This window comes from Apis laboriosa, unplaced genomic scaffold (assembly GCF_014066325.1).
Source record: "Apis laboriosa isolate Shangri-la unplaced genomic scaffold, ASM1406632v1 scaffold40_cov151, whole genome shotgun sequence".
Classification (NCBI taxonomy): Eukaryota; Metazoa; Arthropoda; class Insecta; order Hymenoptera; family Apidae; genus Apis; species Apis laboriosa.
In genome coordinates, this window is record NW_025223180.1 from 3,952,007 (window position 1) to 3,976,547 (window position 24,541).

The following is a 24,541-nucleotide window of genomic DNA, read 5'->3' on the forward strand; positions in this document are numbered from 1 at the left end:
ATAATATTACCATAGATTAATAGGAAAAGAATTTGTAAGGGAGAGGAAAATCGAATGATCATCTCCGCCCAGTTAATATCCATTTAGAATTTAATTTCAATACCACAACACGAATAAATAAATAAATAAATAAATAAATAAATAAATAAATAAAATAGCTCGCTCGAGGAGGAAAAAGATTAATCCAACAACGGGACGGATTACATCTATCTAAATTAACTCGTTAATTCACATTAACGACATTCGAACGACGATCCTCTAAACTGGTCCGTATAATTGCTACTATAAAACCTAGCCACCGTGTTATTACATAATAATCGTACCATTCGTAGTATTAGCCAACGACCTCTTAATTCATACCCATGGAGAATCTCATCCCATATTATATACGCGTCAAAGTTTCTTCCCAATCCCCTCCCCTCGAAACCAAGAGCCTCGTATAGAGAATAGCAACAAAATTCGAGCCATCCAAAGGGACAAATGGATCGAGAGACCAGAGATTCACCGTTCCGGCTACTCGACTGGTTAATTACGTGGCGGGTCGCTTTTGTATACTAATTACGATAACGTTCAGAGAGCGGTATCATCTCGAAGAAGCTGGGCTCCCTCTCGAGGCGCCATTACGTTCAGGGCCAACGTTGGAAGGTTACATCCCCTCCCTGTACAGCGATACATCGGTTAATCGCGTTAATGCGTCGAGATAGAAGAAGCTTTGTCAGCTGTGGAACAATACCGCGTGGAACGCAGCTCGAAGAAATCTCTTTCTCTTTCTCTTTCGCTCGATTATCTCGCGCGGATTTCTCACGAGCGCGGTGTCCCCTCCGAGAGGGAAAGAGAGGAGGCAACGAGAGACGATGAATTCATTCCTCTCGAATACTAACTCTGGTTGGAAGAGAGTTGGAAAGAGATCTATGAATGCGATCGATATACGTTGGATCGAGTTGCGTTTAAGCGAATTATTGGGTCGTGGGAATTGTCTGATCAACTCGGAACGATATTAATTTATAATTATAATATTTGTACATTTGTAGTTTAACGATATTGATCTTTTGAGATTCTTATTTATTTAAGAGATTTAAGAGTTTGCCCATGTTTGAATAAAAACAACGAGAAACTTCGAGGAAAATTAAAGGAAAATTAGAGGAAACAATGGCGTGAAATCGGAAATTCGAGACACACCCTTGAGCCTTCCTTGAAGGAATTACCATTTGTTGGGTCCCAGCCGAGAAATCGATTACGACGAGGAAGAGGCAGAGTTTCGAAACGGTTGTTGGAAAGGATACGGTTAAGAAGAATCGAAGTGGCGCTTTCGAGGAAGAATGACAAAACGTTCACTTCGGATGGATCCATTCGTAGGGATATTTGTCACCGGCTTTTTACGCATTCTTTTCTTCCCTCGTTCGGATTCCCAGAATCGGAGAGAGAGAGAGAGAGAGAGAGAGGTTTGTTCCAACTTGTGTTGAATCGATTGTCTCGCGGAAGACAATTACTCGTTCTTCGAGTCGCGAGTGTCAAGCTCGCGAAGCAACATTAGGAACCCGAGGAACCCTTTCACTTAACGCGCATTATACGAGGGGCGATAATTATAACTTTGGCACGGTGTTTCAAAGGAAAGTTTAACTTTTGCCTCGGGTTAAATCGCAGCATTAAACGCGACTTTTGTTAATGCCGCGCATTTCGTGAATAAGTAAACAAAACGTTGTCACTCTTCCTAATGTCTTTTTAACTTCGTCTCGTTTTTTTTTTTTTTTTTTCTTTTTGCAAGCGTTTCGAAGAATTTTAATTAATTTTAATTCGACGTTGACAATCGTCCAAAAAAAGTTAAAAGAATTGACGGAGGAAACCACCTGTCTAAGAATTTAATTTTCAAAACAATTCGATTCACTTTCAAAGGACAGAAGATGAACGGACTCGAAGTGATCTAAATGTTCCCATCGCTTTCTCGATCGTTTCTTTCCCAACGACTCGAACGAAACGATTCGTAAAAAGAAAGAACGCAACAATCACCGGTGTTCAAGGATGTACATCGTCCAACCGATATTATTCCCATCGGTTCCCACGTGATCGCGGCCGAACAATGAGCACACCGGCTCTGAAACCACGAGGTTCGCAGAACCTCGCAAGAAGAGACACCCAAGTATCCCATGACGATCGGTGCTTGTCATTTTCCGCGGGGGTTAAATCGTTACCAAGCGCAACCATCCATCTCGAGAGCACAGCTACATCGTGGATACGTATCCGGCCAACGACCTTGCTACGTGAGATACGCTGCGTCGAAACGAGCACTTTTACGAAACGTGTATTTTTTTTAACGATGGATTTAACAATTCGTAGCCTTGAATCCTTCTTTATAATCAATTCGTCATTTATTTATTTTTTCTTTTTTCTTAGATAAACTATATTCCCACGCTTTCGCCAACAATACTTCTGATGCGGCAAAGATACGCGATATAATATCGTATTGAATTACGTTCGTCCGTTTACCATTAAAAAAATGTCGACGAGGTATTGCGATAACCTCTCGGTGCTTGGAATGTGTCAGCGTCGATATTTCTTTCCAACCGTAAAACGGTAATTCGACCTTTATCTTCTTATCGTCGAAATCGATAGCGATAATTCATTTCATTCTGCCGAATCGACGAATTCTAAACGATTTAGATAGAAAAATTTTCGAATTTATTTTATTATAGTCGATCGCCCTGAATCGTGGCCGCTCGGCTTTTCGCTCGATAAGATATATCACCCACAAAGGGCATCCACGGGCGATCATCGGAGAAACAGAGGGGCCGATTACAGATAGAGGAATGCGAGGCGTTTCGCGGAAGATGATCCCGCGCGTTACATTATCAGGATACACCGATCGACCACGATGTTCCGATTACAAGCCTTGTTCCGCGTGGTACGCCACGCTTGACTCGATTCCTCACCCATGGGAACCCTTAACGGTACCCCTTGTTTACCAGGGGAATCGGGTCGCGTTCCTCGTTCCTCCTCCTCCTCTCTCTTTCTCTCTCTCTCTCCTTTCCTGTCCTTGTTTCGCGCTGCCTTTCTTGTCCCTCTTCCTCTTCTTCTCCCTTTTTCTTTCTTTCTTCTTTTTTTCCATTCTCTCCTTCATTTTTCCCTCCTCTTTTTCGGCGATGAAGTCTTATGATCACGAAGCCGCGTTCGACGTGCCAGGAAACGAAATACCGTTGAAACTTCCTGTAATTTCCTCGGCACGATGCGCACACGTACGTTCAAACTATGCCTCTCTCTCTCTCTCTCTCTCTCTCGTTTCCGCGATCCTCGGAAGAAAATGTTGAAAGGAGAAGGGAGTTTCGCGAAATTGGTTGGAAGGTGGTGAACCGAAAATGTTCGAAGGTACGAACGTGTTTTTGTGCGATGGTTGGAATGCCTGGAATCGAGTTGCCTTGGGATTTTGAGGCGGAAGTTGGATGGTATCTGAAGTACAGGGAGAGTTATGAAGTTCAAAGTTGGGGGATGTTTAACTCTTGCTCCGTTCTCGTTTTTTTTCTTTTTTTTTATTTTATTACGCTTCTCCCTCCCCTTTTCCTCCCCCCGTTTTGTTATTACATCGCGTAAAACCGGTGAATACCACCGGCTGTGAGCGGAACTGGGAAAAACTTTTTACCCAAAAATGTAACACAATTTCGTTTCGTATGAAATATGCGTGGAAAATATGGGAAAACGGGTAAACGAGAATCGTGCTCGTGGAAGAAGAACGTATAAGTAATTTTCGGATACTTGGGTACTTGGAATCGAAGTGCAAAGTTTGCCTTATCCTTTTCATTGCGAAGAATTTTGCTATATTCGAGATAAATTTTTCATCGTCGTCATCAGGGATGATAAATGAAATTTGAACGTTTCTTAATTTAAACGGAAAATAATAAATATTTGTCTTGTGTATATATGTATATATATTTAGTTTATAATATTAATTTAATAAATTATGGATTTAAATTTCATTTATCGATCGAAGCTAAAAGTTATTGTTTCTTGAATAATTAACGTATCGACGACACAACGATGCATCTCTCTTATTTTATGACACTTAGTCGAATACGCGAGATGGTTACATTTTTTGAGGCACGCAATTGGTGGCCGCGCTAAAAGCGTCGGAATTTAAATTAACGCGGGAGAAATTTTTCGGTGTCAAGCCGTTTTCCAGTATTATCGTTAAATCCTTCCCCTTAAACTTCCCCTCGCGGTGTTAAGAGACAGTAAATTGCTTCTGAAAGGAGATGCTTAGTGCCGAGTGCATGAATCTTTCGTGATGCTTTAATGAATCTCTTAATGCTTTAATCCGCTACTTTTGTACCATCGCAGGGAAAAAAAATGCGTCAGCGCTCGAAGCGGAACGTTGAACTCCTTTCGAAGAAGAATTGAAAGTAGAGAAGAGACGTGGGATAATTTTATTTTTCGCACAATAAGGATAATAATTCGACACAATGCATTATTTTCTCGTACAACGAAAATTCGCATATATTTTAATAAAGGTTTAAAATATATGCGAATAATTATTAAAATATTCGAATATATGAACGATACCGAAGCTTTAATTAGAATTTAATCAAATTTTGATCATTCCTTGTTCAAAACTCTATCTATTAATTACGATATATCGCAAATATATCACATTGGTTACTTTGAGAAATGCTCGAATATTATCGAAATTACCAACGACGTTCCTCCTACATTTCTCATCGAAAACCCCACAAATCTAACCAAGTCTTAGCCAAATTTACGACCGCTCCCCCAAAAACATCCCCCAACGATACATCTTCCAATTATTCCATTGCTACCAAAAAGGCGATCCAAGGAGGGGATTTCCAAGACACGGATACGATTCCAAAGCATCCCTTATTGACAGGTGTGCACACTCATTGTTGTATCGGTCCTCCCCTAACGACGAACCCTCCCGTGCGGCGGTAAATCACGCATCGATAGGACGAGAAGAAACTTCTTTTTTTGCGTCTCGACGCGAGAAAAGCTTTGGCCCGTTAGGAAAACTCTTCGTTAAAGAGGAGGACGACGACATTCGCCGCGACGAGAACAGGCATATTTCGCCGAGACTTTTCGTCGAGGGTTACTCGATAAGTGGCATCCGTGTTCCTCGAGATGTAGCGAGAAACGAAAGAAAGAAGAAGGAAACAGAGAGAGAGAGAGAGAGAGAGGAGTGGTGTACCGCGCCCTTTTCGAGGGTCTCGAAAGCAAGGGATTTTTAATGTCTCGACGAGACGAAAGGAAACTCTGGCCGGATATAACTATATCGGTTTCTGGGGGGTTGGTCGAGAGGGAGGGGCGGCAGGTCGAAGAGTAGACTTGGAAAGCAGGGGGTATGGAGTGTGTAAGTACGCCCCTTTACGTCTGGTCTAGGGATAAAAAGCCAGGCCTGCCAAACTTTCCGCCACTCGAGAGCCGTGCAACCCTCCGGGGTTGTCGTCGTCGTCGTCGCCGCCGTCGTCCTCACTGTGGCTCGCTCCGTTTACACCGAAACGTTTTTCTCTTTGCTTTTGGGCTTCGTGCGACCGCCCTAAGGAATCTCGGTGATCTACGACTCTCAGAACACACCCTAATTCCGAGGGGTACGCCTTTCGAAGGGGCTACTAACTATTTCCAAGGTAAACGATGAGAGATAACACTTGCTTTGCCCTGGCAAATAGCATGAAAATTGAAGAGCGTGGAGCCTTCGTGCGGCGGTCTTTCTTATTTCGTATTACGCGTATTTCGATCTTACACTCGATGTATGATGGATAATAATTGATGAGGTACGTTAACACGCCTTCGAAATTATTTACACCGTTTAATACGTTTTGAACGGCGTAGAAGAGGATTCGTGATCGAGCGTAATACGTGTTTAACGTAACGAACGTTCGTTTCCATCGAGGGCCCATTCAATTTCCCCGTTTTATGGAATAATCAGGTCGCGTTGATCAAGCCGCTATTAAAATTTCGTGATCTTCGACATTTCTGGACGAGCCTTAAGCCTCGGTCCCTCCGTTTCGAACGAGGTTTTCAAAGTTCATTCGAGATTCTCGGTTTTTCTCGCGGGAGTGCTAGACACGCGACCCGTTTAATTATCGTTTGACACGCTTCTTAGAAGGCACGAGAGATAGAGAAAGAGAGATCGATAATTTTTTTTTTTTTTTTTTTTATCTAAAACTCTTTTTTCCCTAAGAGTTAAAGCTTAATAGTTGGAAAATATATTACGTTCGTTTATTCTTAAATTCGTTATTCAACATTCGTTTATTTAACATCGGATTAATTCGTTTTGATCACGCGTTTGATTCGGCAGAAATTCATGATATGATAATCATTAAAATGAATGAAAATTTTTAAATAAATACACCTATATCGTGTCACCTATACATATATTTCATCCCATTCAGTCGCCAATTTGTTTTCTCCCAGATGAAAAGTTAATCCCGCAAATGGAATTTTGATTATGCATATTTAAAGGTGTACGAACTGGCGGATTATAATTAGGATTCGGAAATAAATGACGGGGAAAAAAAAAAAGAAAGATCCATTTAAATTGCAAAGGATCGTGATTTATTAACACGACGACGTTTCGCGTTTTCGTATCAACATGGGATGCATGAAACTGCGTTGTTTTTTTTTTTTTTTTTTTTTTCTTTTACTCCGTTATTTCCGCGGAATGTCGATGAAAAAAAGACTTCAATCCAATTTATATCGCGTGCGCAAGAATCAGCAGTGCCAACTCGAGGGTTGTATGGGACAATATTTTATTCATACGTTCCACTGACTTAATTGCGCATTGTGTGGAAAAATAAAGGAATTGTTATTAACGATACGGGATTGTTTCATTAGATATTAATATTTATAAAAAGATCCGCCATTGTCCCGTTTCCTTTTCACCTTAAACGCGCCTTTAATATCGCCCGGACGAGTTTTTTTCGTCCTCCTTTCTCACAAAAATTTCCCATCACTCAGTTTACATTGGGTTAATACGCTCTTATTAAATTGTATCAGTCCGTTAATTCGCGTTCACGGAGGGGAACTTGCATACATATCTTGCATCTCGCAAGATGCTCGTGCGCGTGATTAAAATTTATAGGTCTTTGTTCCATCGTTCAGAAAGAAGAACACGGCTCAACAATGTATTACATCCCCTTTTATCGACCGTTTCTTACCACAATCCCACTTTTTATTCGTCGTTTCCTTTCAGACTTCACCCTCCTCCAATTCTCTCGCGTCACCTTAACAGCATTCCAAAATTAATAAAGAAATATTTCTTATACGATAAATCGTTCTAAAGTTCTCCTCTGTTCTTCTCTAAATTTATCTTCGATCGAGTTTCATCCCGACTTTTCCATTGCATCGACAATTTTTCTCCACATTTTTATCCCAGAAATCACTCGGTCAGCCCGATTCTTCTCAAATCGCGAAATGGCGGAATAGGGAACGGACAAGAAAATTCCCAAAAATAATAGCCCCTGGACCACCGCGTGGATTTAATTTATGGAGATCCGATAAAAGAAGAAACGGGGGAGAGACGGTTAAATAAATCAGCGGAATCGATGCTCGTCTCGAAGGGTGAAGCGCGTCACAGGATCGCGCAGACGCTCGTTGATCTATTTACGAGCTTACACAATTATCACACCGTTTCTTTTACGCAACGGCTCTCTGGAACGAAGCGTCAGCTTCGTTTTGCGAATCGAAGCGCGTGAATTGACGCGCGAGGCATGGCGTCTGAGAATCGCGCATCTTTAATCGCGAATCTTCCCCCTCCCCTCGAGTGGAGGAGCGAATCGATAGCGCGTATACGACGGTTTCATCCTCATCCTCCATTTTTTTTTTCACGCGATTTTCACTTTCGCTCGATCTCGAAAGCGGAAAAGAAGGGAGGAGGGGGCAGGTGTTTCTCGCGAGATCGGTCGAGAGGAAAGGAACAATGGGGGGAGGGGGAGGGAGAGGCTCGTGTTGTCTCCCGCTGCGAGCGTGCACGCGCGTGTAACGGCCGGTAATGGGCTGGTTGGGGTAAAAAATGGACGGCGATGATTAACACGTGAAAGGGCTATGGCTGTGTGTTTTATCCGACTCTCCTGTGCGTTACATTGTTTCTCGCGTTATCGGGGAAAGGGAATTGGGGAAATAAATCTGTGGCGAGATTTATGTAGATCTGTTTCGTGGACGGGATTGAAAAGTTGGGAGAGCGAATCCTTCTTGAGAGATTTGTAGAATTTGTAAATGGAGAGTTACGATCGATGGTTACTTTTTTCAATCGAATCGAGGGTAGTTCACGTTTGGGTGTCGAGAAATGATTCTCTCTCCCGAGATGTATTTGCACCGTTAAATGGGAAGTAATGGGATCGTCGTAGCGGGGAATCATCTATGGATGAGTTGAGAAGGTTTTTTTTTTTTGTTTGGAATGAAACGAGCGGCGGAGGAAGTCTCATTTAAAGGGAAGATTTATATCGTGATTTTAACAAGTCGTTTCCTACGTAACGTACACGGATGTTAAACGTTGAATCGGATAGGGAACGTAATTTAAGATAAGTCTAGATTTACTTGGATAGTAGTAGGCTTTTTTTTTTTTATCGTATTCCCCCGTCTTGTGGATTAAAGATCCTCGTTTCAAAGATCGAAACACACGGTAATAAAGGAGCGAAGGAACTCTTAAGATCGCTTATCCGGAAGGAAAGTTTGTTCGATTCCTAACGCGGGAAACTGTACCAGGGGATCCACCTAAAGGAAACTTACCAAGTAATTTCTAACAGTTAAACTCTCCTTGATAAATCCATTAAAACTCAACCTTCCAACTTCCGATAAATACTCCGATTGTTCTCGTGTACCGCGTTATTACCATTTCATCATTTAACAGCTCGCAACAACTCTACCTAAATTCAAAATATTCGAAATATTCGCTCGATAAACTTTTCATTTCGACGATCGAAAGTCTTAACGATATTAGATTCCGAGTCGATATAAAAGATTAAAAAAGAAAATTGTAAATTCCATTTTAAAGAAAAGGCTACGATCCACGCTACTATACTAACAGCTAAACTAACAGCTCAAGGGTTGAAATAAAAATTCGAAAGGTTAGGTTCTATCTAACATCGCATTCCTCGCCTCGAACACACAATGGAAACAACGGTTTAACTTAAATCGCGGTTAAAGCGAGCAACGCGATTGTTCGTTTTCTTTCTCAGCCTACACCGTCCACTCTCAACGATCGAATTAGACAACAGGAAACGGCCGCTGTGATTTAGGCATTGTCCGAGCCGATTAACGATCATTGTTCGTTCTTCGATCGAAATAAGCGTCCATTGAACGGTACGCGGAATTGGCGTTTAATCGTCGTTTAACGTGACGCGTTATCCGCTCGCTGTTGCGACATTGTCGCCGTCTTCCTCGTGCACATCCATCGCCGTCCGCAACGGACGCGAATTTTTTCGCATCGTGTTCCGCGTAACACGGAGGATGCACGCGTGCCGAGAAACGATAAACGTTTGAAACGGCACCGGTTGCTCACTCGATACGTGGCCGAGGTCCACGAGGTGACAAGCCACTCTGTTTCTAGAGCCGGCATTATTGCCGGCCGTGCGCTGAATCCGAAGGGAGAAGTGGTGCCATTTCGAGGGGGAATGGTGTTAGCATGATGTGCAAGGGGGGTGACGTGGCGTTGCCAGCTCCCTCGGTTCGAAGGGAATCGAGGATGCGTCGCAATTTTCTGGGAGCAACGTTCGTCGCGGAAACGCATTTGCGTCCCGTGTTCTGTTTGGGTTAAGGGAATGGCCTGCGTGAACTTTGAACAACTCGTCGATCGCGTGTTGCGTGCAAATTTTCCACTTTCAGTCAACCGTGACAGGATCTTGGGAAGAGAACTTTTTGAGAAATCTTTCGTCCAATTTATCGAAAATATTTGGAAATTATGGATGATGTATACGCACAATTGGACGATTGAAATTACAACGATCTTTAAGAAAAGCTCATGGTGCATTTCCACGGAAACAGAAATATGTGAAGTATAAAAATATAAAAACATTTTTAGACGCGTATCTAAAAATGCTGATTAATTAAGAATCGATTGGCCACGATTGGTGTGTGGAGCGAATGATATAAGAACGTAATAAAAAAGAGATATCGTAAAATTATTTCGCAGTCACTGGGCCATCCACCCTCCGCTGTGGAAGGGTGAAATGAGCAATAAGGGCGCGAGGAAGGGTGAAAGGGTAGCGAGAAGCTGGCGCGAGAAGGGTAGGAGCGACAGATTTAAGAATAATCTGGCTGGAATGGCGCGGAATAGCCGTCGTCGACGAGGAAAGAATAAAGCGGAATTGAACGCGAGGAAAATATCTGGAGGGTGAGGTTTTCTTTTTTTTCGTCGAGATTAGATGGACGTTCGATTCGTGGACCTTGGTGGACTCGAAAACCAGAAGATATTGGCCCGACGTGAATCGAGAGAGAATTGACGACGTTTTTCGAATCCGTAATTACCCGAGTTTTATTGTACGCCCCCATTTTCGGGGCATTCCGCCATTACGGAAGGTTTATCGATCGAGGGGAAATTTTTTAGTCGAATTAATTACGCGTGATACGTTTTGCGATCGGTAAACAATTAATACAGGATTCAATAATTAATTCAATATTAATTCGGCAAAAAAAAAAAAGGTAAATATATTTTTGCTCATTTGCGACGATGGATAAATCGATCGCTTGACGAATTGAAGCGAGGAAAAATATCTCGCGTTCTTTTGAATCGATGCTCGATGAAAAGAGAGAGAAAGGGGAGGGGAGAAATTTCACATGTATCGAGAACATGGCGAGTATATGCTCTCTTTATCGCGAAGTGTCAGCACTGTCATCGGTAACGAGGGGTTGATTTGAATATAAAAGACCGGAGGAGGAGGAGGAGGAGGAGGAGGAGCGGTGCGATTAAACCCGGGTAAAACAATGGCCGAACTCGTTTACCCTCGCCTTTTGCCCGCTTCGAGGCCCTCTCCCCCCTCCCCGATCTCAAAGATCCCGACGTTTAATCCGACATTGAACGGTCTCGCGTGCATTGCCAACTGGCGAAAATCTTGGCCGTGCGTATAATCTCTATATATATGTATGAATACGAGAGGAAGAATAAGGTGAAGATTTCGGGGGAGCGTGAAATAAAGATCGAAGAACGAAGCGTGATGAAAGAGGGTGTGTGTGCACGACACACGAGAAGAAGGGAATGGGAGGGGGAGAAGGATAGGAGGAGGGAAGGCAAGGGAAGGGGTGGAAAGTAATATAAATAAAAGGTTAGGGCGAAGACGAGCGAGAGGGAGGAATGGAGGTAGAGAGAGAGAGAGAGAGAGAATTTTCTTGCAACGAATGAAGAAGTCTTGAGCCGGTGCATCGTCCGGAGCTTTCAATGAGAAAAGCGGCCACAAAGATGGAGATAGATGCCGGATTGTAAAGAAGGAACCGAGCCGGCTATAAGAGAATAAGCTCGGTGGAAAGAAAAATGAACAGGACAGGAAAAATCACGGGCATAGGGTGGGGGGAGGGGAGGGGAGGAGGGTGGAGATGATAACGATAAAGGAGAAAAATAGGCGCAGGAGAGGTAAAGAAGGGAGAGGGGGAGACGGAGACGAGAATTAGTGTGTCGTTGCACGTAGTCCGGATTTTTCTGTCTTCTTTTCCCTCTTTCCTTTTTTTTTGGGGAAGTTTTTTTATCTTTCTTTTTTCCGTGTTTTTTCTTGTTTGAAGAGGCAGAGTGTTTGTAGGTTGCGCGAAATGGAGAGGATTGCAAAGAAGAGGGAGGGAAAAAAGTAAGAAACCGCGGAGATAAGAAGGAACAGGAAGGGAGTAGGAGGATTAGAGAAAAGTAGCAAGGAATAAAAGCGGTGTGTGCGCGCCTACAGGACAGTCAGTTTTCTCTGACTCTTCACAGAATTAGAAAGAATCTTTCCGGAATTTGGAATGTAACGTTGAATTATCGTTTCTCGATTTGTACTCTCGAAATTTTTCTACTTCGTATCGTATTATTCGACACTTTTAAATTGATTATTATTTTATTATTTTCGTTCTCTTAAAAATGATAAAATAGATAGCGAATTCATGGAATCACGATAAATACTTTATATTATATCCGGTTGTAAAATTATAATGGACCGATATTTTTATTCAAATTTCTGAGAATTTCTTTCGGAGGACAAACAACGTTTCAACGCGTTGAAGGAAAGAATGAGAAATATCGAGAGGCGAAGCTAAAGGGGAGAAAAGAAAAGAGAAAAATGGGAGGAAAGGAGGGTGATCCGTAGAAGCCATAGAAGCTCGAGGTATTGTTTCTCTCGATCGAAGTTGGCCTGAGACTAATGAATTGCATTATTGGAAATCCGGAATATAAATAAGGTTACGCTATTACGTCGTTCGATGGGTAATTGCCGACTTCATGCGCGCCACCCGTGAACAGCAATATATTACGCGGCGATATTACACCGGAAATACGAGGAGGCTGAGCGATTTCCCTTCCCTTTCAGAGTTCGTTAACTCGGCGATCCTCTCGGTACTTCATCCTATCGTGCTTCGCTTCGTCGAGGAAAATTTACTACAACGTGAAACGTCCTTAACGAAATCGCTCCTCCACGATAAAAACGTTTTACGTTCTTAGCCCTTCAATTTACTAATTATTCTTACAATTTCCTGTTTCATAAAACATTTTACCGTATTTATCGCGAACGAGCGACTCGCAACAAGAAGTAATTTAAAAAGAAAATTTCTCTTTCTTTGCGGAATGAACCGTCGTGGATAAGAATTAAATTTAAAAACTTACAGGGGGAGGGGGATGTAAACGTACAATAGACAAAAAATACGAATCGAATGAACGAACGAGAGAAGCATGATTTTTCCTCCTCCCAATTGAAAATAAAATTTCATCGAAAAAGACGAATTCATTCTGTTCACGAGAGGTAAACACAATCGGAAACGCGATATAAATGCGAAGATTTTCTGCGTGAAAACGAATAAAAGTGGCTCGCTCGGATAGAATTAAATTACAAGGTAAAGACAATCTTGATAGAAAAATGTTGGATTAAAGTAAAAAAAAAATCTTGAGAAGATGGGCCACGTTCCTCGAAATACGGAATGAATCGATGTAAGGCATGATTTCCCCTGCGACTCCGGCCATAATCGGGAAACATCGCGGTATGCAGGTAGAATATCATCGAAATCGGTGAGAGAACCGCGCTCGCGCGGTTGAAAAAAAAAACTCGGCGGGGAAAGTCCCGTTAACGAACCCCCTCGACGAGACATTATTGCGGCGAAATAACCGGCAACTTTCCTCCAGCCCGGTGTTTATTATAAACGACGGGTTACCTCGTTCCAAGAGTTCGAGGCAAAATTCGTTATCTTTCGAAAAGTTTCCATCGAATACGGCGCCGATTCTCTCATGGTCGCGCCGCGGTCTCACGGTGCGCCTCGTGCCGTCTCTTCTCTCCCTCCTCCATTGTAAGATCGTTAGAGGCGAAAGAAATCGAGGAAAGGAAAAAGAGAGAGAGAGAGAGAGAGAGAGAGAGACGATTTTATGGGAAAAATCCGATTAACCCTCTGCCTTTCGAGCTCGCCTCCACCGTTTGATCCCTTCTCCTTGCGAATCCACCTCCTCGCTTCCACTCGAACGAATTAATCCCCCGTGGAAAAATTGTTGGACGTATTAATCCCACGTCTGGCGAATTCTTAGTCGTTTTGATCCATCCGATATCACGTACGGAGGGGAATCGGGTTTGTAAGAATTTTCGCCCGTGATAAATTGAGGATGAGTAAGTATTTTATATCGGATATGATACTAGAAATATCGTTAATAAAGGAGGAGTCGTTCGGAATTACGGGATATTTTTATTCTTCGTTTCTTCGATTGATTAGCGCTCAAGAGTAGAAGCACCACCGTCTTGAATTCAATTTGAGAAGGAGAGAGTTTTATCACTTGGAGGATCCTCTTAGAGGATCCAGTAATGCGACAAATTCGCAATATGAAGGTAGTTGTTGTAAGCCATGTGACGCCCGCTTCCCTGATGCGTATTTCATATGAGAGAATTCCTCGAGGAAATCGATATCCAATAATTCGAGCTATTTTAAAATTGTTGGATAATCTGTCTCTATGAAAAATTACGCCCGATCTCTTTTATTTCTCCTCGAAGCAAGGATTTTCACGCTCGTTGTACTTCTCAATTTCGATGAAACAAACTTGTCGATCTTTTTTTCTCTACGTCTCTTTTTTTCTCGCGACATTACAAAGGGAAAAAATAGAAGAAGGAGAGTCGAAGAAATCCGTTATTCTTTTTTTTTGCCCCCTAGAAATCATTACGATTCCACGATTTAATTAGTTTTCACGAAAGGGAGAAAGCCCGTTCGACTAGTTTTCCCCCCTTTCTTTTCACGATTCCGGCTTCAAAGGCGATTCCATTCGTCGATTCGACGGCAATTAATCTCGATTGGACGGGTGGACGATAAAGAGCGAGGGGCCGAGAAGTTTTATTCGCAGGGGGCGCCCGCGAATTCGCGGCCGTTATCGCCACAAACGCGTGGCAAAGCTCTCGCGAAACTGCGCAAGAAAGGCAGAGCAGTGTTATCGCGGCCTTCCTTCCTTCGGCCTCGATAATGCCGTCGAAGTTCGATTTTTTGAAAAGTTGCTTAAGCCAGAGAAAAGAGCGAGGCATCGGGTGGATAGCCGGCCGCCTTTTTTCCTCGCCTCGGAAGGAACCAGGAAGACAGACAAAGAGGGGAAACGGGGGGCTGTCGAACTCTCGAACTTTGGCACTCCTGGCAATTTTTCTTTTTATCCCCCTCTTTTCCCCCTCCGATGTCGACGTAATTTTTATTATCGTTGCTCTGTTTTTAATTCGGAGAAGAAATTTTTTTTTCTTTTTTTCTACCCTTTTTTTTCAAATATTTGTTTATCATTCCAAGATTCTAAGATTCTTGGAATAGATTTAGATAAGAGCTGTTAGAGAGTTTTCGAACGTCGAAAAGTTTTAATTGTTGCCACGCAACGGTGGTAAGAAAAGTTTTCCGCGAATCGCGAAGCGACTCGGAAAAGCCGAATAAACCAAGGACGGATAAACGAAATTAGAATAGCGCGGGGGGAGGGGTGGCAAGAAACGCATCGCGTTTATGAACAATGAAATATCGCTTGTAATCCAAACTTCCTTCCAAGTTTCATAAGGTCTTCCGAAAATCCGTTTCAAGTTTCTCTTCATACCAATTATCGCGTCTATTTATTTCCATTACACGAGCCCATTTTTCAACGATGAAACCCGCCGCGAGCGATGAATCAACCCGAGAAACTTTCAACCTCATCAAGAAACCCTCCCAACGCTTCCTCCCGACGCAGTTTCCCGGATTCGACCGAGATTAAGCCTTCCCCTCCTCCCCCTCCCCCTCCCTCTCCAACCCTGTTTGCTCGCGTTATTTATGCCCGCGAATTATCCGCGCGTGCGCGAATCCAGAGAGATAAAATTCTTCTCGGATTCCTGGAGACGTATTAATATCCGTGACCAGGGAGTACCCCTCCTGGTGCAACTCAGTTTTTCGGTTTTCCTCGAGAGCGCACTCGAGCAGAAAAATCACGATGAATTCCACGGCGACCGTGTCCGAGAATGCGTTTGAAAATTCCAACGGAATACCGACCGCTCGCCCCCTCCTTCCCCCTCCCCCCATTCGTGTTACGATCCTCGCTACGTATGCGAGGATCGTTCGTACGTATGCACGCGAAACGTACGTATGTCGCGTTTAGATGAAAAGGAGAAACGATTAATCTTTCATTCGAAGTTACGATTCGGACTTTTTCCCATTGGGCCATCTTCTCTCCCCCTTTTAACATCTCTTTTGTCGGACGTTTCTTGTTGGAACGATGTTGTTATCGTTGGACTTGGATTCGATGGAATTTGGTTGATTCTAGAGGAGGACCCATCCCTTTCTCGAGGGGAGGGGAGGGTCGCGTAATTTATCGTAATCTATCGTTGGTAGAAATTTTGCATAGAAATCGTGGAACGAGTGTGTGAATGAACTTTCACCTAATTAAATGGATAGTAGGATAACAAGGTGAAAGTTCGGTTTATCGTTTCATTTGTAGGTGATACAAATTTCGATCGAGATCGTGGGAAAGGATTGTGTTTGTGGATTCGATTGTTCTCTGATATTTTGAATATAAGTTGTTATCGATAGAAGAAAATATTCGTATATCCGTATACGATCCTGTACGTTTTATACAAGAAAGTAGAGTAGGCATGAAATACTCAACTTATAAATTTCTACGTATACGTGTATACGGGGTCGTTGTTAAAATCATCGATTGAAATATCGCTCGATACGAAAGTAAACGAAGTATCGTAAATTCGTGGATGGAATCGTTTCCGGTTTTAAATTTCCGATTCGTGGAACGAAACATTAAAATTTGACGCAGGATCGATAACCATGCGCGCCATGTATTTTCGTTCATTATATCCTCGAAAACGTGTACGCCTTGTATTTTAGCATACCGTTTTGATCAACAGTTTTTTCGAATTAAGCAAACTTTTTCAAACTCGCTGCATCCGTTTTATTCGAACGTACAACGAGGTTTCATTCCGTCGTAATTCTGTTCGGTGGCGTGAATCGAGTTGGCCAGTTTCTATCAATTTTTCAACGGAAACGTCGTATCACGCCCCCGGCAGAATGTAATTTTTGCATAAAATTGACGCGTGACCCCACGGGCGAAGATCGAAGAGCGAGAGCCATTAATTCCGCGGAAATACAGGTTTAAAAATGTATTTATATCGCCATGGCGAAATATTGAGAATACAGTCGAGATTGGCCTTCCAAGCTTCATCTATCGTCGAATTTTTTCGTTTCGTTTCGAGTTTGAAAATCAGTCGATGTTCGGATTATAACGGTGTTGTAAGTCGAGCAAGATCGAAACGAATCGGTGGATGCAACGATTTACGACGCGAACGATAAGTTGAATAAATATGGATCAATTTTGTCCAATTGTCAAATTAGTTCGATCCTCTTTTTAATGAAATCTTTAGAAAAATCTTGATTCTCGATCTACTCGATTAAAAATCCTATTTCGAGTTATGAATATTCACGTGGCGTTTAATCGAGTTTTTTCATGGGATCAAGTTTTTCAACGGTGGATAATTAAAAACTATCGGCCTCTGAAGAAGAATTTTTTTCTCTGAAAGTAGAAATCGCGAGGAAAAACTTTGCTCTTTGAATTATTCGTCTTGATGCTTCGATTTTTTTTCCTTTTTTTTTTTTTAACAAATATTTTCACAACGGAGAGGAATAATTTAAGACGTCGTTTCGAAAATAAGTTCGATGGGTTCGAAGTTTCTGGCACGCAGGTACTTGGTTCCTTCCCATCACGAAGCAAGGGCGAACTAATTGCCGGAACATCGAGCGTACAACATGGCTTAAGCCGGATTTCGAGCGGCCATTAATGCGCTTGAACGTGGTTAAGCTACATTTCCACCGAAACTATTTTAATACAAGCATAAAAAAATAAAATACATAATAAATTTTTACGAATTTCTCTTTCATATATTTAAACTCAATATACTACTATATATAACGAAAAACACGATTTTAATCTCGAGCATATTTTCGAGCTGGTTCAGTTTCGATTACAAAATTTTAACGGTTTTAAATATCACGTTCTTTCATCGCGTTCTTTTTTAACCGATTTTTAATAAAGCCGAAATTATATCAAAACGAGCTTCAATCCCAATCCAATGTGTGTATGATCAATACCGGTAGGCCGGCAGGTTTAATCCATCCGCTCCGAATTTAAAATCCCTCTGAAATACATCCATCCCAAATGGAACACCAAAAACTAAAACCCTCCACCCCACCGATCGTTGTGCACCACTCGTTGGAAATGCAGCCTTACACGGGAGCACACGGTCGGGCTCGAAATCGATTCAGGAATGTCGACGCTCGATTCGTTTTTTCGTCGGTGTCGAACACCGATATCGGCTCGATGCCCAACGCTTTCGCGCGTACTACAAGGCAGAGAAGCGGAGCGAGGCGGAGACAAAGAGGCGGGAATGCGAGAGAGAGAGAGAGAGAGAGAGAGAGAGAGAGAGAGAGGTTGTACAGAGGGAAAACGAAAAAGGGAGGAGAGGAAGGACGGAGTAATTAAGACGTCCACCGTGTTCTTGGTAGCTTTGTATCGAACACGTTATTAGTTTCTTTGTGCCTCGGCTCGATCGGCGTCGAGCCTCGTATCTCGCGAGAATAAAAAGGCTTGGAGGCACCACCTCTTCCCTTCCACCCTCCCCCCTTCTTTTATTTCTTTCACGTTTATTTTTTTCTTTCCCCCCCCTCCCTTCTTTTTATCCTAGAGATCCTTTTATTGATTCCTCCGGTTTCTTCTTTGTAGTCGCGTGATTATTGAGTTGAGGTTACGGTTCTCCACGGTTCTGCACGCTCGATGGGAGATTGCACGCTGTTTAATCGCGCCGCTCTCCGGTGTCGAAGGTTAAGAAAAAAAAAAAAAGGAAAGGGGAGGGGAAGGTTTGCGGTCGTCTTAAAGAGAGAGAAGAGGAGGATGGATGGATCGATACGATTTGCAATAACTGCTTAATTCGTTCGTATATTCCTTTCTTTTTTTCTCCCCCCCCCCATCCTGTTTGTTTTGCTCGCGATCGATCCGATTCCAATCCAGTTGGTTTATAATCGACTGGATATTCGGTTAGTTCAGATATTCAGGGGATAATCGCGTTTTTTGGATGTTCTTTTTGCTATCGCGTTACTTTAGAGAGAAATGGTGAAACAAGATTGAGGTTACGATATTTCTACTTGGTAACACTTGTATCACATCTTTCAGGTATATTGTTTTCAGAACAAAGTTTTAGGTGAAAAGAGTAAAGAGTAAAGAGCACGACAATGTTTGCAACAAACTAACATTAATAGTAATATTTATTAATTATTGATATATTTATTTAAATATACGGTACGGTGAACAAACGTTGTTACAAGATTCTCCAAGAAATCAATCTATCTCATTCCAAGCAGTTTATTTTATAGCAACATGGACGACTTAAACAAATTACATCCAAGAAACTAACCTTAATCATTCGATATTTCATATTCGTAAAAAGTATTCAAAGGTGGATAAAAAAAATAGATGATACGTGTTTCATTTTCTAAAAAGAAAAGAAAAGAAACATTCGTTTCTTACGCGCAAATCATCGAAGAGCAACTCGCGAGACTTCTTATTTCATTATCATTGGCGAGAGATGGAAGATTGTCGGATAATGGAGGGGTGCCGATCCGCGAGATCCGCCGTGATAATTATATTTATTATATTTAACAAGCCGTTAGATTAATCCTTCCTTCTCCGCTCGATGGAGTAATCATGGGAAAGTAGGATAGGGAAGCTTTTCCGACGCTCCACTTGCATCCACGTGGAGCGGTTCTCAGGTCGTTTCACGATGAAAGGGAAAAAAAGAAACATGGCGGCGCACACGGGAGCAGGAGTAATTAAAACGTCCGGCTGTCTCGGTAGCCCGATGACTGGAACGATTTTTATGCCAGGATCTCGGATGGGTGAACATCGTAAACGCTTCCACGAGTTGATTATATTCTTATATCTTCCTCGAGCGTCCGCCTCTCGTTTCGAGATGGCTTAACCTCGTTCACTCTCTCGTGAACCATTCGGAAGTTCCTTTGACTTCGCCATTTGTATCACGTTATTTAGAGTAGTGTAATTCCGTAATTTTTTTACGAATCGCGCTTCATCTTGCTACTTTTTTCTTTACTACGATGATCTTTTTTGAGATGATGAATGCAATTTCTACTTGTCATTAAAAATATTCAGGATGGATTGATGCGTACGATCATGAATTTTTGCGAGAAAGATGTGAGAAAAAGAGTTGTTTCCTTTCAAACCTATTTTGAATTTCCATTTTCTTGTTGATTTATCAAAAATCAATGTTTTGACGCTGCATTGAATGTATTAAATCGACTTTCCCATGGGACGTAAAACATCCGAACGAACAATTTTTGCAAACAATGAGAAACGGATGGAACGAACGGAGTGGAGCGTGCGTTTGAACTTTGGAAAAGGTTTATGATGAAATAGTTCTTAGGTCCAGGTAGTTTGTTATATGGGAGTTGTGGAAGAAGGATTTGGGAAGAAGAGAGAGAGAGAGAATAAGCGGTAGGATATAAAAAGGTGTAATAAGAAATAGAGGAGGAAGGAAAGAAAGGTTCGGGAGATTATTCAAATTTATTACCGATCTTTGAAAAGGAATCTATTCCCTTTTCTTTTCTAACTTTCACGTAACTTTCATCTAAAACATCTTCATTGTGAAAGTGCAGCTTGCACTTCCACATCCGAGAAACGTTTCATCAATCCCTATTCCCACGAGTTCTCGTCTACGGGAGTATCGATTCCTTTTCACGGATGAACAGATTCCAAGCAGAATTTCAAAGTCAACCAATTTTCCTCGAAGTAATCGTCCTAGATACACATTTCTCGACAACAACGCACCGACTTCCACCACGATTATCGACCACGATTTATCTTCCGCGGAGATGGCCGTGGACAAAGCTGACGCCCGTCCGATATTTGATCGCTAACACAACACCGCTATCGAAACTTTGTAATTCCTCGACAACGTATTCGATCAAATTCACCATTTTCACTCTCCACTTCAAAATTACGAAACAATTCCAATTTTTTCTCGTTCTTCACAGGCGAATGAACGAACGAATCCTAACCTTTTCCTTAACTACGATCGCTCTCCAAAATACCGCGTATTGACGAGCGATTCGAGTTATCGTACATCGAGTACATCTTTCTCTGTAAAGTATTCTTTATCATTTGTTTCTCCTCCATAATAAAAATCACCAAAAAAAAAAAAAAAAATGCCGTAAACGATCTTTCTCGAGTGCACATTTTCGACGAAATCGGTGGTAGCGAAAGGGTTAAAAAAGGAAAAAGAAAAAGAGAAGAAAAATCTTCCCAACGGATGAAAAGACAAGCACGCGGTTACCCTAATAGCATCGTGGCATCGTAGCTGGAATCTCTCTCGGAGATCGAAAATAAAAATCTCTCGAGCAGTTTGAGAGAGTGGAAGAGGGCAGGCATACAATTAACATCACCGGCACGCGGTAGCCCGATAATTATTGTTATTATTACTGCACGGCTGTACGGCGGATTGCAACCGAGATTGCAACATAGTTGCACGGAGGCGGTGTGTCCGGGCCGGGTCGATTCGTTTATTCGGGGCAGAGGTCACGCGGCGGCCGTTTCCCCGGAGGACTTCCTTCTACGAGCGTTCTCCTCCCCGATCTCTCTCTCTCTCTCTCTCTCTCTCTCTCTGCTCGAAGCCTCTACGCGGTCTTGAACTTTGTCTCCTTTCTATCGGCGCGGTTGATCGGCGGGGCCGATGCATGCGAATCGTGCAATTAAACGGTTGGAAAGTGAAGGGTTGGCCGTTAGGCTTCCATGCTCGCGGCGATAAATAGGCGCGGCGCGTACACACGGCGTGGGTACGCGTGGGTGGGAAGAGAGGCTCGTGATCGAAGGATACGTACGAAAGGATGCGATGCACTTACCTAGATAGTCAGATTGGCGACCGGCCAGGTAGGGGTTGGTTGCGAATCTCGCCCCCTTTTTGCTTCCCCCTTCGAGGTCGATGCCGCTGCTTTTTTTCTCCCCTCCCCTCTTCTTTCCGCGGTGCAGCGACGTGGTCGATCACCAGCGGGTGGTCGACGCCGCTCGTTAACCTCTTAACACAAGAGGAGTTCTTTTTTCCCCGCGCTTGGTTATCCTGCTGGTGGTCCGAACAAACTTTTTCACTAGGCTAGGGGCGTCTGGAAATTGACCAGGTTCGAAAGGGTTTTTTTTTAAAATTTGTATTAAATATATATTTGTAGATATTGTAAGAGAGATTAATAAATATTCTTTTGCGCGGTATTTTTTAAAATAACGTACGGTTATTGGAGAAATCTCGCGCGATCGTTGGTCCGCCAATTTTCTGTAATTAAATATCGCAACGTAATTAGGTTTCGTAATTGCAATTCTTAATTAGATCCCGCGTCGCGACGTAATTAGATAGTTACGAATTAAATTTCGAGCCGGGCTGAAAAAGAGCGGAACTAAAACCGAGATTGTTGGTATAAACGTCGACACGCGGCCCCAAAAGGCCGCGACGCGGGCGGCACGGCCGTTAATTTCACCTTCCGGATTTGTCCTTCTTTTCAACTGAGAGGCAAACGTGTCTCAGGAATGTGTAACGCGATAAAAAAAAGAAGAAGAAAAAAAAAGAAAGAAAGAAAAAGTACCGACGCGGTAAAAAGTGGTCGGTAAAAAGTGAACGCGACATAATTAACAAGCAAAAAATTTTGTATTAAAATGTTCACCAAGTTATAACAAAGCTTCCTCTGTTATTCGACTTGTTAGCATTTATATTAAAGTAAAAACTCTGTTTATGTAACTTTGAAAGATATAATTAAGTCGTTCGTATGGTAACTATCTATCTAATTTCTTCCGCCGTGAACTTTCGTGTATCATATAAATTTGAAAACAAATATTGTTTAACATTTAACGAATTAATTCTTCATTTATTATTAGATTTTTATGCAATTAAAACATATTTAATTAAGAGAAAATATCATACATCATTTAAAGATAGTACTCAAAAATAGAAGAAACCATATCATTGAAGTTTCTTTTTGGTTCATTCCGATATCTCGATCGGTTGCCGAGATATAATGATTCGAAGTGTTCATAAATGTGTTTACAATTCAGCACAGAAATTATGAATGGGTCTGGTCGTCTCACTGACCTACATTTTTTCCTGGAAATGTGTGCCACGTCCTTCCAGGAATCGCGTCTTTCACTTGTCCGAGGTTTGGGATAGGTCAGTGAGACGAGAGTTCCGAGTAAACGAATAAAAATTATCCTTTTATTCATACAACGATATCTCGGAAATCGGGAGTCGCGTCAAGATAATTCAAAAAGCGTTTTAAAGAGCAAAGTTTTGCGCGTTTAATGATCGTTGATTGGTTCATTGGAAGTTGTTATCTTCGAAGTTACAGCTGTTCAAAGTTTGCTTAATTTTAATATTCCCTTTAATCAAATTTGTAAAAAAGTAATTACCCGATACTTACTCAAAAACTCTTACGTAAAAAATAAAATATATTCAATATAAAAAAAATAAAAATCCGCAAACTTACTTATCTAAGAGCTAAAATTTCAAATAATAAAATTGCAATTAATTTGAAACTCCTTATTAAAAAAAAATAGGAAGAGAAATTTAATAATCGTGAAACAAAGCTAATGAATATCGTACGAGTTTCAATAAAGAACGTTTGTTGAACTACCGCTTTAAAGCCTGGTCGGTGTGTTTTAAAATAGAATGAAGCGCACATGGAGGAGGAAGAAAGAAGGAAGCGGTATAGAAAATCGGGCGAGAGGAGCACGTAATTGAGGGAGAAAGTGTTCAAAGCGTGAAGACGTAACAAGCGAGAGATAACATATTTCAAACGTGAAAGAGAAAGAGCCGTGGGACAACCGCGAAAGAACGGTTATTTTCTATGCGTTGAAAAAAAAATAAGAATCGACCGTGAGAGAGTTTCCCCGAGATTACGTAATAATCGAACAAGAAGAAGAAGAAACTCTTTGATTTCTACTTCTCTTTGATTTATCGTTCTGTAATTTCGAATACATGATTAAGGTTATATCAATTAAGCTGAATTCTCTCGAATCGCGATCGATTGATAAAAAGTAAATGAATTCAAGATAATAATGAAGCATCTAAAACATATTACGAAGTAATTTTACAATACGATAAGAAATAATTGAATTTACTTATCAAAATTTAACATCCTAAGGTAAAGACGAGCTAACGATGAATATTATAAACGCGTATTATTCGCGAAGCTATAATTTCCATTTTTTTTTTTTTTTTTTTCCCTTCTCGAAGTAAGTCCTCGATCACAATACGTATAACGATGGAATCTTTAGAACCCCTTTAAGAGCAAGTTTGCGGTCAGTTTATCATCTTCATCGGACGATTACTGTTATTCACCGCCACGGTCCCGGGGATGTACCCGGGTCTTTTTATTAGACAAGCGGGTGTAATTCTAGCGGGGAAACGTTCCATCATCGTCGTGGTCGCCCGAGCGAAATCTAGTCGGCCCCGTATTAGATTCAACTCGCCGCGACTGTGAACGAGCCTCTCTCTCTCTCTCTCTCTCTCTGTCTCGAGCCGCTGCCTCGAGAGAGAAAACGAATAATGGGGCGTAAATTTCGCGAAGTTAAAGTTGTTCTTTCTTTTTTGTTTTTACGCGAATCAATCGTGGACGAAACAACGAATCGAAAGCGTGGGTGGGATACGCGAAGGTAAACAGAGGAGGGGCGGAGAGGGTGCGTGGGAGAGATGGAAACGCGCGTTTGAACGTTGCGCGCGGTGATAAGCGATTAATATTTAAAAAACATGGAAACGAGACGCGTTCATTTCCATGAAACCCTTGTAAATGTTTCATTCATCGCGTCGGGGTATATATCAGCCTGTATCATCGTTTCGTTGAATAAACCATATTGAATTAG

The 24,541-nt window shown here is 41.9% G+C and overlaps 1 protein-coding gene across 3 annotated transcripts in view; it reads left to right on the plus strand.

Moving 5' to 3' along the window:
* Positions 1 to 24,541, plus strand: part of LOC122715946 (plexin-A4) — a 275,970-nt gene that overhangs the window by 243,178 nt on the left and 8,251 nt on the right. The window lies entirely within an intron of this gene.